The sequence below is a fragment of the Papaver somniferum genome, chromosome 1 (genome assembly GCF_003573695.1).
Source record: "Papaver somniferum cultivar HN1 chromosome 1, ASM357369v1, whole genome shotgun sequence".
NCBI lineage: Eukaryota > Viridiplantae > Streptophyta > Magnoliopsida > Ranunculales > Papaveraceae > Papaver > Papaver somniferum.
The window spans coordinates 51,694,583-51,712,216 of NC_039358.1; the positions used below are offsets into that span (position 1 = coordinate 51,694,583).

Genomic DNA, 17,634 nt, shown 5'->3' on the forward strand with positions numbered 1-17,634 from the left:
CACATGGTGTCTTTCGCCCTCATCTTCTTTCTGACAGGAAGTTCTTCAATTTCAGGTTTTGTGTGCATTTCCAAAGCACGGTTTCTATCACCACCCTGTAATTGGACATAGATAAAGAGATGAGTATACACAAAGTATTTTTACAATAATATTACCATTAAACTGATGTTCATTGTTTCATTAAGATCTGCTGTCTAACTGCTGCTTATGGAAGAAGAAAAAGAATCCAAAAATGATGTCTGGAGCCTAACAACTCACCACATTGGCTTTGACTTTATGATCATCTGTGCCCTCCTCCACATTGGACTGGACATCAGGACAAAAGTTTGGTGGTTCAACATAGTTTCGTTGTCACATAAGCACCTCGAGAACACCATCGAACCTGTGGAATCAAAGAAGACTCAGTCGAAAAGGAGATTTTGATGAACGGAGTAATAAATAAATCAAACGGCGTCTTTAGATGATTCAGTGCCACTTACGTATGCTCATAAGGAATGATTTTCACATCAGCAGCCTTAGCAGAATCCACCATATTTTGGTTGCTCTGAGGAAATCTCAATTCTTCTTCTTCCTATTCGACAAGAAAAATCATTCTTTAGAAACCCCCTATAATTGCATCACCACTAACATACCTAATACAGATCAAACAGATATATTATACACACGATCTGAGTAAAAAACCCTAACCAAATCGAAAAAGGGGAAAACCTTAAGACTTAATTGAAATATCAATCAAAAACATATATATATATATATATATAAATCAACCAAATCACGATTACATACCCGTTGGTTCTGATACTGGGACAAAGATTTCTAATTTATTTTTGGACTCTTAAGGCCGTTTGGACTCTTAAGGCGGAGAATAGAGAAACGAGAGACGGGGATAGGGATTTATAACTCCCAAGGATTCCCGGCAGAGAATTAAAATTCAAGTGACGAATTTATCCTTGAGCAGTGACGAGTTAGAAAAAAACATCTTTTGGGCACGTTTACGAATCGCGGTCAAGGCACGGTGGTGTATATGCTAAAATTCCAAGCAGATGAAGACACGTGTCCGAAATGATAGGATGGATACTGAGAGGGAAGCTCATGTTATTAGGAGGGAAGTGATGGATATGAGGAGGGAAGAAGTTCTCCAAATCCCGGTCAATATGCAGTCAAATATAATAAAATTAAATAAATACTTTGAAAATATCCACCCTACCCATGATATCCTTAATTGTTCACGATCGTTGTTTCATATGAACCCTATCGAATTAGTTTCATTACTTCGTCCAAAATAACAAAAAAAAACACTTCATCCAATAAAAAAAAGAACAAAACTAGCCTTCCATAAATACCGATTAGAGACAAAAACGTGAAAAATTATTGGTTATTCTTTTCTATGATTCATAATGTTTACTGATGTCGTTGATAGGATCAATAAGAATCTTCTCTTTTTTTACTTTTCCTTTTACAAGTGTAAATGTATCGAGAAGAAGAGATTATTGGTGTTTGCTTCTTATTAGAATACTTCAAAGTATATCTTCTTCATTGTATCGTAAGATCTTTCGTTTCTTGTTAGAATACTTCAAAGTATTCCTTTTACAAGTGTAAATGTATCGAGAAGAAGAGATTATTGGTGTTTGCTTCTTGTTAGAATACTTCAAAATATATCTTCTTCATTGTATCATAAGATCTTTCGTTTGAAGTTTTTTTCTCGATAAGATTTAGTCTAGTTGGTAAAGCTAATTTTCGTTAAGGATATCATAGACATTTCGTCATATTTTTAAGAATCCAATCCCTCCTCAAAAAAATTTATCCCCTCCCCAAAATCCTTCCCTCCTCGTATCCGTTCTTTCTCTCTTATTAAGATGACTCTTTCTTTTTTCCGGCAAGTGATTTCAGTCCATAACTTCTGCTTTTCCAGGTTTTAAAAGCTAGTGTTGAGTAGCTTTTAAAAGCAGTCCTAAAATGGAAGTTCTTCTGTCCAAAAGCAATTTGAAAAAAAAAAATTTACCAAACACAATATTTGGTGAAAGTTTTTTACAAAGTTTTTTCGATAGGAAAAAAAACAATCCCAAACGGGCTTCAGTCAGGTTGGTTTGTTATAACGCATCTTGATAAAATATTTTCTTTTAACCAGGTAACTGCGATTAATAAAAAAATTGTTTATGTGTGGAAAGCTGGCGTTGCCCACTCCGAACCCGCTGATAAGTGGATGAAAGTCTCATCATTCGCTGAGTTCCCATCGACAAATCCTCTTTCAGAAATTGTATTTATGAAAATTATCCAATCCGAATTTAGATTGGATCAGGAGTAATTAGTCGAGATTTTCTTTTGAATTTTCATATCACTTTGAAGGGTATTGGAAGGGGAAGATTGTAAAAATCTATTGATTTTGGCTATTAAATTGATCGGGTCTGAATTTATTTACTCAAAAACAACCGAGCGTCTATATTTCCAGATGAACCAAATGACGGTGGATATTATTTCCTATAAATTGACCAAGTCAAGTTCCGTAATCCACAATCTAATTCAAGAAATAATCGTGTTTGTATTGCAACTTGAGATTAAATTATCGACTGAGAGACCAAACATGAACAAGCTAAGCACATATTTTTCGTGGACAACGGAAAATACTCTACAGGAAACAAGGATAATCTTGTGCGAACTGCCTCAGGCGAAAGTGAAATATATTGCGAGGAAGCATAACTCAGCAGCGAACTACGTTGCCAAGGAAGCAAGGATTAAAAATCTTCAGCACATGTCGAAAAAACTGCATCAAAAAGTTCATAAAGCTAGCATAGATTCTAATGTTTTTGATAAAAATGATTTTGTAAATCTCTTATACTACATTTGCTAGTTAATATATAATCTTTTTCCATTAAAAAATCATATCTAACAGTTATAATGGCGTGAAAATGTTATAACGGTCTAAAAAACATTGTTACTGTGTTTTTATTATGACTATGACTATACAAATTTATGGAGTTTTGGTTAAATTTGTGACCATGAACCATAGGCATATACCAATTTTATAGACAACATTTAACCAATATATGCATATAAACCTAGAGTCGTGGTTAAAGGGAACATTCCAAGTAATGTGTAAAAAGAATCATCAATTCAACATTCAAATAATGTTGAAGAAGGAATTAGTCTAGCTTTGAAGAACTTAATGATTGATGACTATGAAGTATGAAGCCTAGCTAGCCAGCTCATCTTTTTTTTTAATCTCATATTTAGTTTTTTACGTAAAGCAATGGATTTGTTACTCTTGCATGCAAGTACCGCCTAAGGTGGGAAATCTTGTTAAAGTTGCAATAGAAGAAAAAAAAAATCAAAAAGACAACGAAGAACATAACTGATTATGAAGATACAAATGTATAACAATTATCATAAAACCCATCTTATGGTATAGATGAAGAAGAACCGGATGTCCATGAAAGAGAAAACAAATCAAAAACACAAATGAAAAAGAAAAGGTTTTCCAAGAATTTGTATGCATTAAAAAAAAATACTCATGCCGAAGGGGAAACATCGCATAATTTAGGAGATACTGGTTTAATAATCTTACGTTTAATAAGTTTGATGTTTTTAGTCATGTAGATATGTTGTATAATTATAACAGTTTATTCTTAAGTTCGAAGCTTTTATTCTTTAAAGAAAAAATCCTTCAAAAAAAATATTGTAAAAAAGTTATTTGCACGCACGTTATAAACACATGCGTATGGGGGAAAACGGAAAGAACGGTTATAAAACATGCGAGAGAATGGTTCAAAAAACGCATGCTAAAATGTTATTTAGAAGATAAAACATTCAAATTAATTCTAGATAAACGATTATAATGGATGTGAAAACGAAAATAAATTGTCTTTAAAAACTGTAGTTATTTCTTATTTATCGGTGTTATATAGAGAAGGGTGTGGGCGGTCTTTACGGGCACCATATACAGGCGTGATTGTTTTACTTGTCGTTTTTCAAATCTTAATTTCATTTTCTCTTATTAAACACGCCATTTATGAGAGTTGGTGAAACCAAAGTTTGAAAAACGGGTCACGAACTGCGTCTTGATTGTCCTTAAGCACTGTGATGAAGCTGGTACGTTTTGGACAAAAAAAATGCTATTTTTGAAGGAAACACGTCTTATGTCGTTTTTTAATAATGGAGGGAGCTTTAATGGTTAATTAGAACAAAGAAAAAATATATAATTTAAATTTCTTATTTAACGGTCATATTGTGTGCGAAAACGGTTATAAAGTCTAATAACATTTTTCTTCTTCTATTATCCTTTTTTTGCTTTTCCTTTTTATGAAGTGCGAGTTCACCGATGTTATACCAGAAGATGGGGAGGTCTTTTTGGTTGAGTAAGTAGTAATTAGGAAGAACACCTTTTGATATTTAGGGTAGATGGTGCAAAGTGATAGTTATATTAATATTGATGAGGATGTTTAGCCATAAAACTCAAGCAGGGTGAGTGAAATGGCTGACATAAATCTAGCATCCCATGTGACGTAAAAGTCCCGCAAAAGCTGAGAAGCAAAATCTATATGACTACAATTACGTATGTGATGTTATATGGGAAAGAACGTTGCACGACTAAAATAAAACATGTTCATATGATGACTGTAGTATAGATGTGCAAGAGAGATTTGGAGTATGCTCGTTTTAATAAAGTGGTAAAATACGGATCGTTCACTCAAATTTGTGAAGATTCGTTTTAGACCTGATTATGATTTTACTAGCAAATATATAAAGGACGATAACAATATTTAGAGAAATTGGGATTCATGATTGCACTATTAATTATAATCAAGTGACGCATATTATGATTCCTGATGATTATAGCTCTTTTACTGACTGTTTATTTATCTAAAATAGATTTCTAAAACATTAATTGTAAATCATAAGCATGGCGCATCAAAAACTCTAAGTCTAAGCATACACCATCAAACCTATGGTTGACTCGTGAAGTCGGGATGGTACACATACCTAGTATGCATACCGAAAAAGTTTTGTGGACTCCTGAATTTGTTTTATCTTAAGGGTATACAAACCCGGTACACGTACCATGACAAAATAACTCACAAACTGGAAATTAAGTACACGTACTTCCCCAACCGAATGTTTTCAGATGCATCAGAATTATTTATATGAAATAATCCAAATTTTAAACAACTCTTTAAAAACACATCTAGACATATTTGATCACATTATAACTTATGGTTGTGACTCAAGATTAAAATCTTAAAGTTTTATATGAAAATGGTTAAGCTTATAGTTCGTCTGGTTAATTTCGGCTAGCCTTTCATAAACAAGTCATTGTCATCCTAACCAGAGTGTATATTTTGGTTGTGTTAATCTCAAATCAAAGATTCATCTAATGATGAATATTGATTGTTTGATTCCAAAGCTACCTTAGCTTAAATCTAAATAAACTTTTGATTTTGAAAGTCTATATAAGGAACCTCAAGCAACTGAGATCTTTGAATCCCCGATACTCTTCTTGTGTGTCCTAGTTGTAAACTAGAGTCGTTCTCTACTACTTTAACCTTTTTAGGATTAGCGACTAAAAAGACTTCACTTAGGATTCGTGAAGCCGGGTCCAACTATCTTTATCTTCATAGTTCATGTATCTTAATCTTGCTACTAGTTGTTGAGTATCACTCCGATCAAGCAAGATAGATAAAAATCACAAAGTTTATTCGTCTCAGACTTTGTGAATCCTGATAGACGCATTTATATGTATATTTTGATCTCGATTTTCTATATTGTTAACACCCAATTTTGTATTTATTATGGTTTTTTATGTTTTTGTAGGCGTTTTTGGAGAAATAAGCTCTTGCGGATAAATTGGCTCGAAAAGTGGTGTTTGCACCCACAGAAGATGTACTACATGCACCCCGGAAATATATTGGAGACGTACCTAAGAAGAATTGTTGAAGGCCATCCAAAAATTATTATTTGCACCCACCAGGTCATGTTCTAAAGGGACCCCAAAAGTGGATATGGGGCACCCGGTTAATAAGGGGTACCACTTGCTATTTTGTTGTGATTACACAACATATTGACAATCAAAGAATGGAAAATGAGGGATAAAATTGGTGATTAACACCTCTTGGATCGAATAACCAAGCCAATTATCTGGGCAAAGTAGCCGCAGCCAAGGATAAACACTTCATTAATTTTCAGATAACTAATGAAAAAGCGGGGGTCTAACAACACCACCCAATAATTCGATTAGCAATCTGTATGGACTAACTCCGAACTACTTTGCTAGAGAATCAACTAGATAGTCAGACTCAATCTAGATAAAAATATCTCAAGGAGTTAGTATCTCTTTCTCTCGATTTAATCTTACTCAAGCAAACTACGAGTCTCGATTAAAGAGAGATAAACTTTGACGGTACCAAAGACCAATGTCCAAGGATCAATCAATATCAATCAACAACCAAAGGTTGGATTTCCAATTGATTATATCGAACGCACAACCTGTATTATTTCTATTACATAAACAAATATAATGCGGAAAAGAAATAACACAGACACCAGAGATTTTGTTAACGAGGAAACCGCAAATGCAGAAAAACCCCGGGACCTAGTCCAGATTGAACACACACTATATTAAACAGCTACAAACACTAGCCTACTACAACTAACTTCGGACTGGCTTATAGTTGAACCCTTATCAATCTCCCACTGATACAAGGTACAGTTATGCTCCTACGCCTATGATCCCAGCAGGATGCTGCGCACTTGATTCCCTTAGCTGATCTCACCCACAACTAAGAGTTGCTACGAACACAATCGCAGGCTTAACGACAAACAAATCTGTCTCCCACAGAAAAGTCTATCAAAAGGATAAATTTGTCTCCCACAGATAAACCCTGAGTCTATTTCGGCTTTTGATATAAATCAAGGTGAATCAGAAACCAATTGATAATCCGGACTTATATTCCCGAAGAACAACCTAGATTAATCAATCACCTACTCAACGATCCTTCCTGGCTACATAGGAGGTTTGTCGAGGAATCACAAACAGAGAGACGAAGATGTTTGTGATTACTTTATCTTTCCTATCAGAGAACTCTCACGATATCAAGCCAATCAAAGATTGTACTCGTACGATACAAGATGCAAAATCAGATCACACAACTACGATAAAGTAGTATCGGTCTGGCTTCACAATCTCAATAAAGTCTTTAAGTCGTTAACTCGAGTTTAGAGAAGAAACTCAAGAGTTAATGGAGATCGACTCTACCGAGCGCACTAGTATCACACAGACGTGTGGGGATTAGTTTTGCCAATTGTTAGATGTCCCCTATATATAGTCTTCAAATCAGGGTTTTGCCTTAGTTACCAAGCAAACCATATTCACCGTTAGATGAAAACCTATGGATGGGGAAAAACGATTTCCTGGTTTTTGCGGAATTGAAGAGTCGACCGATGTGGAGACTCCCTGAACCGAGCCAAATGTTGAACCTCACACAGATGCACTGCAAGAAGGGAGTACTTTAAGTTCGAGAGATAAATATGTAAGACTCCGGCCTAAACCAAAAACAATGGTCGTTCCAGAGTCAATTCAGTCACAAGAGAGGATGGGTTGATGTGTGAGAGGGAAGCTGAGCAATGTGTGAGATCAATGGTGATCTGAGATTGTAGGTGTGATGTGAATTCAGCGTAAGAATTCTCTGAATGATTGATTTTTTTCCTGATTGAGAGTGATTTCTGTGAGTTCGTGTAGACGAAAGATTGTATGTATGAACTTTGATAAGAAATTGCTCTTTTAGGCGAATGTTGTTCGAATGTTCGAAACTTGTTCGAAAAAACTTGTCCTTTTCAATCAGGATTCAGAGACATTTTATAATGCCGGAGTTGAAAACACCATGATCCCATGAAGTGTGACAGTTGATGGAATCAGAGAGTGGGAGATGGGGAAATCGTGTTAAAACCCATTACTCATCGTGTGAAGATTAGGTTAACTTTCCACCCACTACTTTGCCGACTCTTCCAACTGATTGCACGACTTTCTCACATTCTCATCGTGGGTGAACACACGTGTCGTAGACCGGCAGACCAAAACCCTAGTTAATATCCCCCCATGTGACACGATTGAGATCTCGTGATTGTGGAGTCAGATGCTGACTTTATGGGACGATGAGTCCATGTAGTGCTGAGTTGAATATGATGAGCAAATGTTATGAAACTCATGAATTTAACGTGTCTGATGAGATAAGGTATCATTATAACATAAGACGAGAAAAACTGTGTTGTTGAATTGTTGAATATCGATAGTAATATTCTTGACAAATATTGCCGGTTCGAGCGAATATTGCTAGTTCGAGCAAATATAGCTAGTTCGAGAAAATATTGCTAGTTTGAGAAAATATTGCTTTTTTTGATGGATTGTTGGTAGCTGGACCAAATAAAATATTAATTTAAGTCACTGACTGATGGTTCGAGCAAAATAAATATGAATGTTGATCATGGAATCAACATAAAATTATCGGAGCGTCCAAATCTGCTCAGAATCACGTTTCTGCAGAGATATGGATTCAAAACCCTAATTTTACTGAAATGATGATTTATTGCAAATCAACACGGGACCGGATACACCGGATGACGGGTTCACCATAAAACGCCCAGATGCTCGAATGAGCAAAAGTACCAAAGTCTCTTGAGGACCAGTTGGTAAAATATTGATTAAATGCTGGTTTAATCATTTATTAAAATAATGCTCGTGTGAGCGACAAATAATTCAACCTGGTGTAGAAAATATGAAGGACCGGCCAAGAGGTCATGGGACCGGCTCTTGGTGGCCGTGGGACCAATAGATGGCCGTTTGAACAAACTTCCAATTGTTTGGAAAAATTTTGAACCTAATATGAGCAGCTGAGCAAATTAGGTTAAAATCATCAAAGCACGCGAGACCGGCTGTTTGCAAGCCTTAGGGTCACCCTTGGTTGGTCAAGAGGATGTGCCCATATCACCATAGTGTTCACGCTTCAGTTCTGAGAATTTTGATATTTTCTGGTGCACGTTTGAGCAACATTTGGAGAAAATATACAAAATCCATGGTTTTGCTGAAACCGGCAAAAATACATGAGATGATGTAAATAATAAATGAAACGGGGAATTACAAGGTGTGGGACCGGCACGGCTAGGGCATGACCGGCCGGTTGACAGACGCGGTCCCACATGCTTATCCCAATTTTATGTGATCTTATGTGCTTTCTCTGATTTGAGGGAAATTTCATGAAACTGGAGAGTTTGGTGAAATCAGGGAATTCTCATGAGATGAGAGATAAAATAATAATAATAAAATAGGAAATGGGAGTGTGGGACCGGCAATGCCTGAGGCATGGCCGGCCGGCCATGGGCACGGGTCCCAAGACACTCTTCCTAATTTTATGTAATTTTTGATGATTTTAGATAACTTTCATAAAATCAAAGGGATTTGTTGAAAACCAAGGTTTTGTTGAAATCAGGAAACAAAACACCAAATATTAATAAAATGATGGCATGTGGGACCGGCTATGGCATGGCCGACCGGCTAGAACCCGGTCCCACAAGTTTTCTCTAATTTTTGATATTTTTTGATAAAATCAAGTGATTTAGAGAAAAATACATGAAATTAGGTAATTTTAGGAAAATTCATGAAATCAAGGAGTTTTCATAATTTGAGAGTAAATAATAAAATAATGGGGCGTGAGGTGTGGGACCGGCCACGACCAAGGCACGGCCGGCTGGTGCTCGGTCCCCCGACACCTTTCTCTAATTTTATTATTTTTTGATGAAATCATGTGATTTTAGGGAAAAATACATGAAATTAGGTATTTTTAGGAAAATTCATGAAATCAAGGGAATTTTCATAATTTGAGAGAAAATAATAAACTAATGGGACGTGAGGTATGGGACCGGCCACGGCCAAGGCACCGCCGTCTGGTGCTCGGTCCCGCGACACCTTTCCCTAATTTTATTATTTTTGATAAAATCATGTGATTTTAGAGAAAATACATGAAATTAGGTATTTTTAGGAAAATTCATGAAATCAAGGGAATTTTCATAATTTGAGAGAAAATAATAAAATAATGGGGCGTGAGGTGTGGGACCGGCCACGGCCACGGCCAAGGCACGGCCGGCTGGTGCTCGGTCCCCCGACACCCTTCCCTAATTTTATTATTTTTTGATGAAATCATGTGATTTTAGGGAAAAATACATGAAATTAGGTATTTTTAGGAAAATTCATGAAATCAAGGGAATTTTTCATAATTTGAGAGAAAATAATAAACTAATGGGACATGAGGTATGGGACCGGCCACGGCCAAGGCACGGCCGGCTGGTGCTCGGTTCCGCTACACCTTTCCCTAAATTTTTTTTGATAAAATCATGTGATTTTAGAGAAAAGACATGAAATTAGGTAATTTTCATGATTTTAGGGAAAACTAGTAAAATATGATAAAAATATAAAATTTGGCGTGGGACTGGTCACGGCATGACCGGCCGGCTGGTGAGCCCAGTCCCCTGGCGCCTCTGCTAATTTTTTTACTATTTTTCCTTCCTATTTTGCATAGGTTCCTCATTCGTTCGTATTTCCCGAAATGCTCGTTTGCGCATTTAAAATGCTGGTCTGTGCATTATTTATTAAGTACACTTGCACCATTTTTGTCAGGGCTTATTCGATGCTTAGATGCCTGTCTCGTTGAGTATTTATCACTAACCCATGGAATTCTGCTGGGAAGAACCACGAATTGAAGTGACGAAATATAACGAAGAATCGTAGAATATTGCTGGATATTCAGGCGATTAATTGACGATTCGTAGAATATTGCTGGATATTTAGATGATTTAAGATAATTAATTGTCGGCTCTATACTAGAAGGGCTTCCTATCTAGGAGCATTAATTATCTGAGGGTTGAGCAATATGAACTTGCTGGAGTGTCATATTCTTCTTGCATAGTCGGGGAAAACCTGGTTGCATCCCGAAGACGTTGTTGCTCTATACTAGCAGGCATGCTGTCTAGGAGCCTTCCAATCTTTCGATTCTATACAATATGAGATGTGTCATGGTCTCAGCTGAGAGACTACACATCTATTTCTTCTCTGAGAGACTTTCTCCATCAGATGTGGCATGAGCTTTCATGTATAGAGACACGAGTCTCGATATTCATCTGATTGCCGGATCTGGAGTAATTACTGAAATTGCTCAGTATTTATGAGATATGCCGTGGTCTCAGCTGAGAGACTACACATCTACACGCACTCTGAGAGACATCCTTCTCAGTCAGAGATTTATGGCATGAGATTTCATGCTTTAACGAGAGACATGAGCCTCTATACTCATCCGGTTGCCGAATCTGGAGTATAGTTTTACAATTCTACCCTTTGTCGAAAATCCACCATCTACAAAACCTGATTTAGATTCAAGCTAATATCTCTCAACCGTTAGATCGAAATCTTAGCTTGTCACACACAATTGTCATACACGTTTACTGGGTTTGTGAAAACCATGCCCAAACGTGTACGCGTATGTTGGTTCAATATAGTAACCAAAGGTTAACCATATGAGCATTTCATACCAACCATTTTCTTCTTCACCATAACTAGTTCAAATGGCTCACATGAACTAGTTAAAGAGTTGTTCAATTGCTATGAGATCTTATGTAACTACACAAGACACAATTGAAGCAAAGATGATTCGATTCGATTGAATCGGTTCATGAACATTATAGCCACGGTTTGCATAAATAATTCCTTTATAATTTAATATCTATGCTCAGAATTCATCTTTAGATTATAACCACTTAAGCTCACAAACAAGTTCGTGGACTTAAGTTCAATCGGTTGAGTTTTCCAAACTCAGCAGAAATTCTCGAGTCGAGAACTTCCGTCAGTTCGCGGACTAGTCACACAAACAAGTTTTTGGAAATCCCAGCAGAATTTCTTGGGATGAGAACTTCCGTCAGTTCGCGGACTGAGTTCGCGAACCGGGTTCACGGACTTGGCAAGCCAACTCCACAATCATACTGATTTCTCTAGATCAACAAAGTTGGACAACTTCGGTTCAAGGAATACATGGTTATGTAATCTAAACTCTTATTCCACTCATTGAAACATTCTTAGAGGACGTTATATAGTTGTTACGTTATTTCTCGTCAAAGCAATTTTCAAAGTGATTGAAACATTCATGACTTGCGTCACTAGGTAAAGAAAACTATGGTCGAAGCGAAACGCTTTACCAACACACATTTCGATATATAGATAAGCGAGATATACTCAGCTCGAAACATCTAATGTGTATGATCATAGTCTATATATATAGCATACGACTTTTGTCTCAAGAAGTAGGAGATATGATAGATAGACTTTTGAGTGACAGATAAGTTCAAGTCTTCACATACCTTTTTGTCAAGAAGTTCCACCGGTTTCTTGAGTAGTTCTTCTTCTTGTCTGATGAATTTCCATGGAGTCCTTGAGCTCAACTACACCTTCTAACCTAGTCCGAGACTTAGCTATAATAGACTAGAAATCAAGACTTATAGTTTTGATCACTAACATTGACAAACATGCTTGAGATAGCAACGCATGCGAGGTTGACCGAGCTATGCTCTAACAATCTCCCCCTTTGTCAATTTTAGTGACAAAACTATCAATACATATGGAATACAAAAAAGATAATGAAACTTAAACAACTCCAATTCCATAAGTCCAATTCTCCAACGTTCCTTGAAATCTTCGTCCTTTTCAAGTACTCCAATGATCCCAAAGGTTGTAAGTTTAGTATCACCGTTGTTGAAGATTCGTAGCTATAACAATGAGAGAACTCGAGATTCTCGATCAATGTTATACAGTGACATAGTACTATTATGTTATATCAAAGTCCAATTATATCACGACTTCAACAATAATACTATGGTGATATGTATCACTCTCCCTTAGTCAATACTCCATCTCGATCATGGAAACCACTTCCCCTTACACAATGATCCGAGAACCATTTGTATTTTTAGTGTGACCTACAATATTTCTCCCCCTTTTTGTCAATAAAATTGGCAAAGGTACAAGAACGGGTTCATAATGAAATTTCCACAAGAAATTTTTCATGACTAAAAGAAAGACACACATCAACTTAATTTAGATGCAATCATATAGCCGAAGCTAACAACATTCATCAAGGATTTTAAAGATACAAGATAACCCATAAAAAATTCCACAGCCGCACTCCCCACAAAGATATGATCATTAAGCGCAAGTTCAAAAGAACTGTCCCCCATTTGATGTCATTCCCAAAAAGGAACAACAAGAGCGACCTTAATTTCGAAAGAAACAAGGGATTTTAATGGATACCAAAAAATCATGATAAGTGAATTCTTATATCCAAACTCAACTAAGTTAATTACAAGAGAACTCATAATTAACTTACTTGAAATACGCAACAAAATCAAACCACAAGAGTGATTGATTTAATTGAAGGTGCTCAACATAAGTAAACTTACGGAGCAACGACTAAATTGGTCATATGGAGGTGACAACTTAACCGTTCAATATGCTCAACATAAGGAAAACCTTACGGAATATATGACTACATTAACCAATAAAACATGGTTAGTATAGCCTTTCATATACTCAACACAAGAACTTGCGGAATATATAAAAAATCAACTAGATTAATTACAAGAAAACCTATAATTAATCTAATTGGATTACCAATAACCAAACTAATCACCGAATTAATCAATTTAATTATTTTTGGGCTCAACATAAGAGAAATTATGGAACCCCGATTAAGATTATCATAGATTATGACATTCTTAACCGTACACGTACTCGACATAAGAAAGAGTGGCTTATGGAGTACAAACTAAAAAACCAAACTAGTTGATTAACTTAGTTTCTAATCCTCAACAAGTAGCATCTTATGGAACAACCAACTATGCCAATAAAAATCGACTTAGTCGTATCGTGATCAACATAAGATACACAAAGGAACCTTCACGGTAATACAAAAATGGATCAATAAAGATCAATATCGTGGATAACATACAAGGATATATTCTATCTTTCCATCAATAATAACATAATAGACTTTATCCTTGTTCACAAAAGATTTTAACCTATCTTCTATCAAAGAATTGACAATGTAGGCTTAACTTTTGTGTTTGTCAAAAGTCTACTCATCCTTAAACCAATATGTGAATATCGATCATGAACGACTTTACTTTTGACAAAATATGGGACCTTCAAGTTTACGGACGCAAACAATACATATCCCATAAAAATATTGCAATATAACAAACCAAGATTAAATATTGCAAACCATCATCCTCCAAATATTTTTAGAATTTAAAACTAATAAATCTAAAAAACATGAAGATGAAAACTTTGGACATATCTATGTGTAATCACAATCATTGCTATTCCAAACTCTAGTAATCCTTCTCAAAAGCAAGAATAAATTCTCATAAGAAGTTTCCTAGGCATCAAGACAAACTCATAACACACATACTTAACTCATCCAAAATCAATGATTCTCATCTCCATTTTGAAGATAATTCAAAGAGAAAGAGAGTACAAAAAAAATGAGGTCAATCCGAGTTCGGACGAAAAAGTTACGTCCAAAACAGTTTACCGAAAATCGACATCAAGTATGCATACGAGTTTGCAAACGAATTTTCGTATCCTGGAGAAGTTTGCAGACTGGGTTTGCGAACTTAAACCCCTGGAAATTGGTTTTAAATGATGTTATGCATCCCTGGAATGTATACCATGAAGTCCAAACATCCCGAACAGCTATTTTCAAACCTAAACATTTAAGAACCTTAAACACATATCAAGTTAGGTAGAAATGAACGATAATCAAGGTACATGGATCATTATAAGTACTCAAATAAGTTGAAAAAGCGGGGGTCTAACAACACCACCCAATATTTCGTTAAGCAATCGGTATGGACAAACTCCGAAATACTTTGTTAGAGAATCAATTAGACAGTCAGACTCAATCTAGATAATATGTATCTCAAGGAGTTAATATCTCTATCTCTCAATTTAATCTTACTCAAGCAAACTGCGAGTCTTTGATTAAAGAGAGATAAACTTGGACGCTACCAAAGACAAATGTCCAAGGATCAATCAATATCAATCAACAACCAAAGGTTGGATTTCCAATGGATTAGATCAAACGCACAACCTGTATTATTTCAATTATAAAGATAAAACAATATAATGCGGAAATTGAAATAACACAGACACCAGAGATTTTGTTAAAGAGGAAACCGCAAATGCAGAAAAACCCCGGGACCTAGTCCAGATTGAACACACACTGTATTAAGCCGCTACAGACACTAGCCTACTACAAACTAACTTCGGACTGGCCTATAGTTGAACCCCTATCAATCTCCCACTGATACAAGGTACAGTTATGCTCCTACGCCTCTGATCCCAGCAGGATGCTGCGCACTTGATTCCCTTAGCTGATCTCACCCACAACTAAGAGTTGCTACGAACACAATCGCAGGCTTAACAATAAACAAATCTGTCTCCCACAGAATAGTCTATCAAAGAGGATAAATCTGTCTCCCACAGATAAATCCTAGAAAACGTTTCGGCTTTTGATTTAACAATCTAGGTGAATCAGAAACCAATTGATAATCCGGACTTATATTCCCGAAGAACAGCCTAGATTAATCAATCACCTACTCAACAATCCTTCCTGACTACACAGGAGGTTTGTCGAGGAATCACAAACAAAGAGATGAAGATGTTTGTGATTACTTTATCTTGCCTACCGGAGAACTCTCACGATCTCAAGACAATCAAAGATTGTACTCGTACGATAGAAGATGCAAGATCAGATCACACAACTACGATAAAGTATTATCGGTCTGGCTTCACAATCCCAATGAAGTCTTTAAGTCATTAACTCGAGTTTAGAGAAGAAACTCAAGAGTTATTGGAGATCGACTCTAGAGAGCGCACTAGTATCACACAAGACGTGTGGGGATTAGTTTTGCCCATTGCTAGATGTCCCCTATATATAGTCTTCAAATCAGGGTTTTGACTTAGTTACTAAGAAAACCATATCCACCATTAGATGAAAACCTGATTTTGATTCAAGTTAATATCTCTCAACCGTTAGATCGAAATCTTTAGCTTGTCATACACAATACCATACACGTTTACTGGGTTTGTGAAAACCGTGCCCAAACATGTACGTGTATGTTGGTTCAATATAGTAACCAAAGGTTAACCATATGAGTGTTTCATACCAACCATTTTCTTCTTCACCATAACTAGTTCAAATAGCTCACGTGAACTAGTTAAAGAGTCGTTTAATTGCTATGAGATCTTATGTAACTACACAAGACACAATTGAAACAAAGATGACTCAATTCGATTGAATCGGTTCATGAACATTGTAGCCACGGTTTGCATAAAGCATTCCTTGATAATTTAATATATATGTTCAGAATTCATCTTTAGATTATAAACACTTAAGTTCACAAACAAGTTCACGGACTTAATTACAATTGGTTGAGTTTTCCAAACTCAGCAGAAATTCTCGGGTCGAGAACTTCCGCCAGTTTGCGGACTGAGTTATATTGGAAATCCCAGCAGAAATTCTCGGGATGAGAACTTCCGTCAGTTCGCGGACTTGGCAAGCCAATTCCACAATCCTTCGGATTTCTCTTGATCAACAAAGTTGGACAACTTCGGTTCAAGGATACCATGGTTATGTAATCTAAACTCTTATTCCAATCATTGAAACATTCTTAGAGGAAGTTATATAGTTGTTACACTATTTCTCGTCAAAGCAATTTTCAAAGTGATTGAAACATTCATGACTTTCGTCACTAGGTAAAGAAAACTATGGTCGAAGCGAAACGCTTTACCAACACACATTTCGAGATATATATAAGCGAGATATACTCAGCTCGAAATGTAATGTGTATGATCATAGTCTATATATATATAGCATACGACTTTTGTCTCAAGAAGTAGGAGATAGAGAAGATAGACTTTGGAGTGACAGAAGAGTTCAAGTCTTCACATACCTTTTTGTCGAGAAGTTCCACCGGTTTCTTGAGTAGTTCTTCTTCTTGTCTGGTGAATCGCCATGAAGTCCTTGAGCTCAACTACACCTTCTAACCTAGTCCGAGACTTAGCTATAATAGACTAGAAATTAAGACTTATAGTTTTGATCACTAACATTGACAAACATGCTTGAGATAGCAACGCATGCGAGGTTGACCGATCTATGCTCTAACAATCTCCCCCTTTGTCAATTTTAGTGACAAAACTATCAATACATATGGAATACAAAAAAAGATAATGAAACTAAAAAGGTCATATTCCATAAGTCCAATTCTTCAACGTTCCTTGAAATCTTCGTCATTTCCAAGTACTCCAATGATCCCAAAGGTTGTAAGTTTAGCATCAGCGTTGTTGAAGATCCGTAGCTATAACAATGAGAGAACTCGAAATTCTCGATCAATGTTATACAGTGACATAGTACTATTATGTTATATCAAAGTCTAATTGTATCACGACTTCAACAATAATACTATAGTGATATGTATCACTCCCCCTTATCAATACTCCATCTCGATCATGGAAACCACTCCTCCTTACATAATGATCCGAGAACCATA

General features: G+C 36.2%; 1 long non-coding RNA gene across 2 annotated transcripts; it reads right to left on the reverse strand.

The window, feature by feature from the left end:
- LOC113328925 lies at positions 1 to 915 on the reverse strand. Of its 2 annotated transcripts, none has more exons than XR_003349631.1 (4): positions 787 to 915; positions 480 to 571; positions 259 to 382; positions 1 to 95 (listed from the first exon to the last, which is right to left on the reverse strand). It is a non-coding gene; the product is annotated as an uncharacterized LOC113328925 (long non-coding RNA). The 2 variants fall into 2 exon arrangements; XR_003349636.1 differs by having other exon boundaries at positions 480 to 632; positions 787 to 908.
- Positions 916 to 17,634: the final 16,719 nt, after the last annotated feature.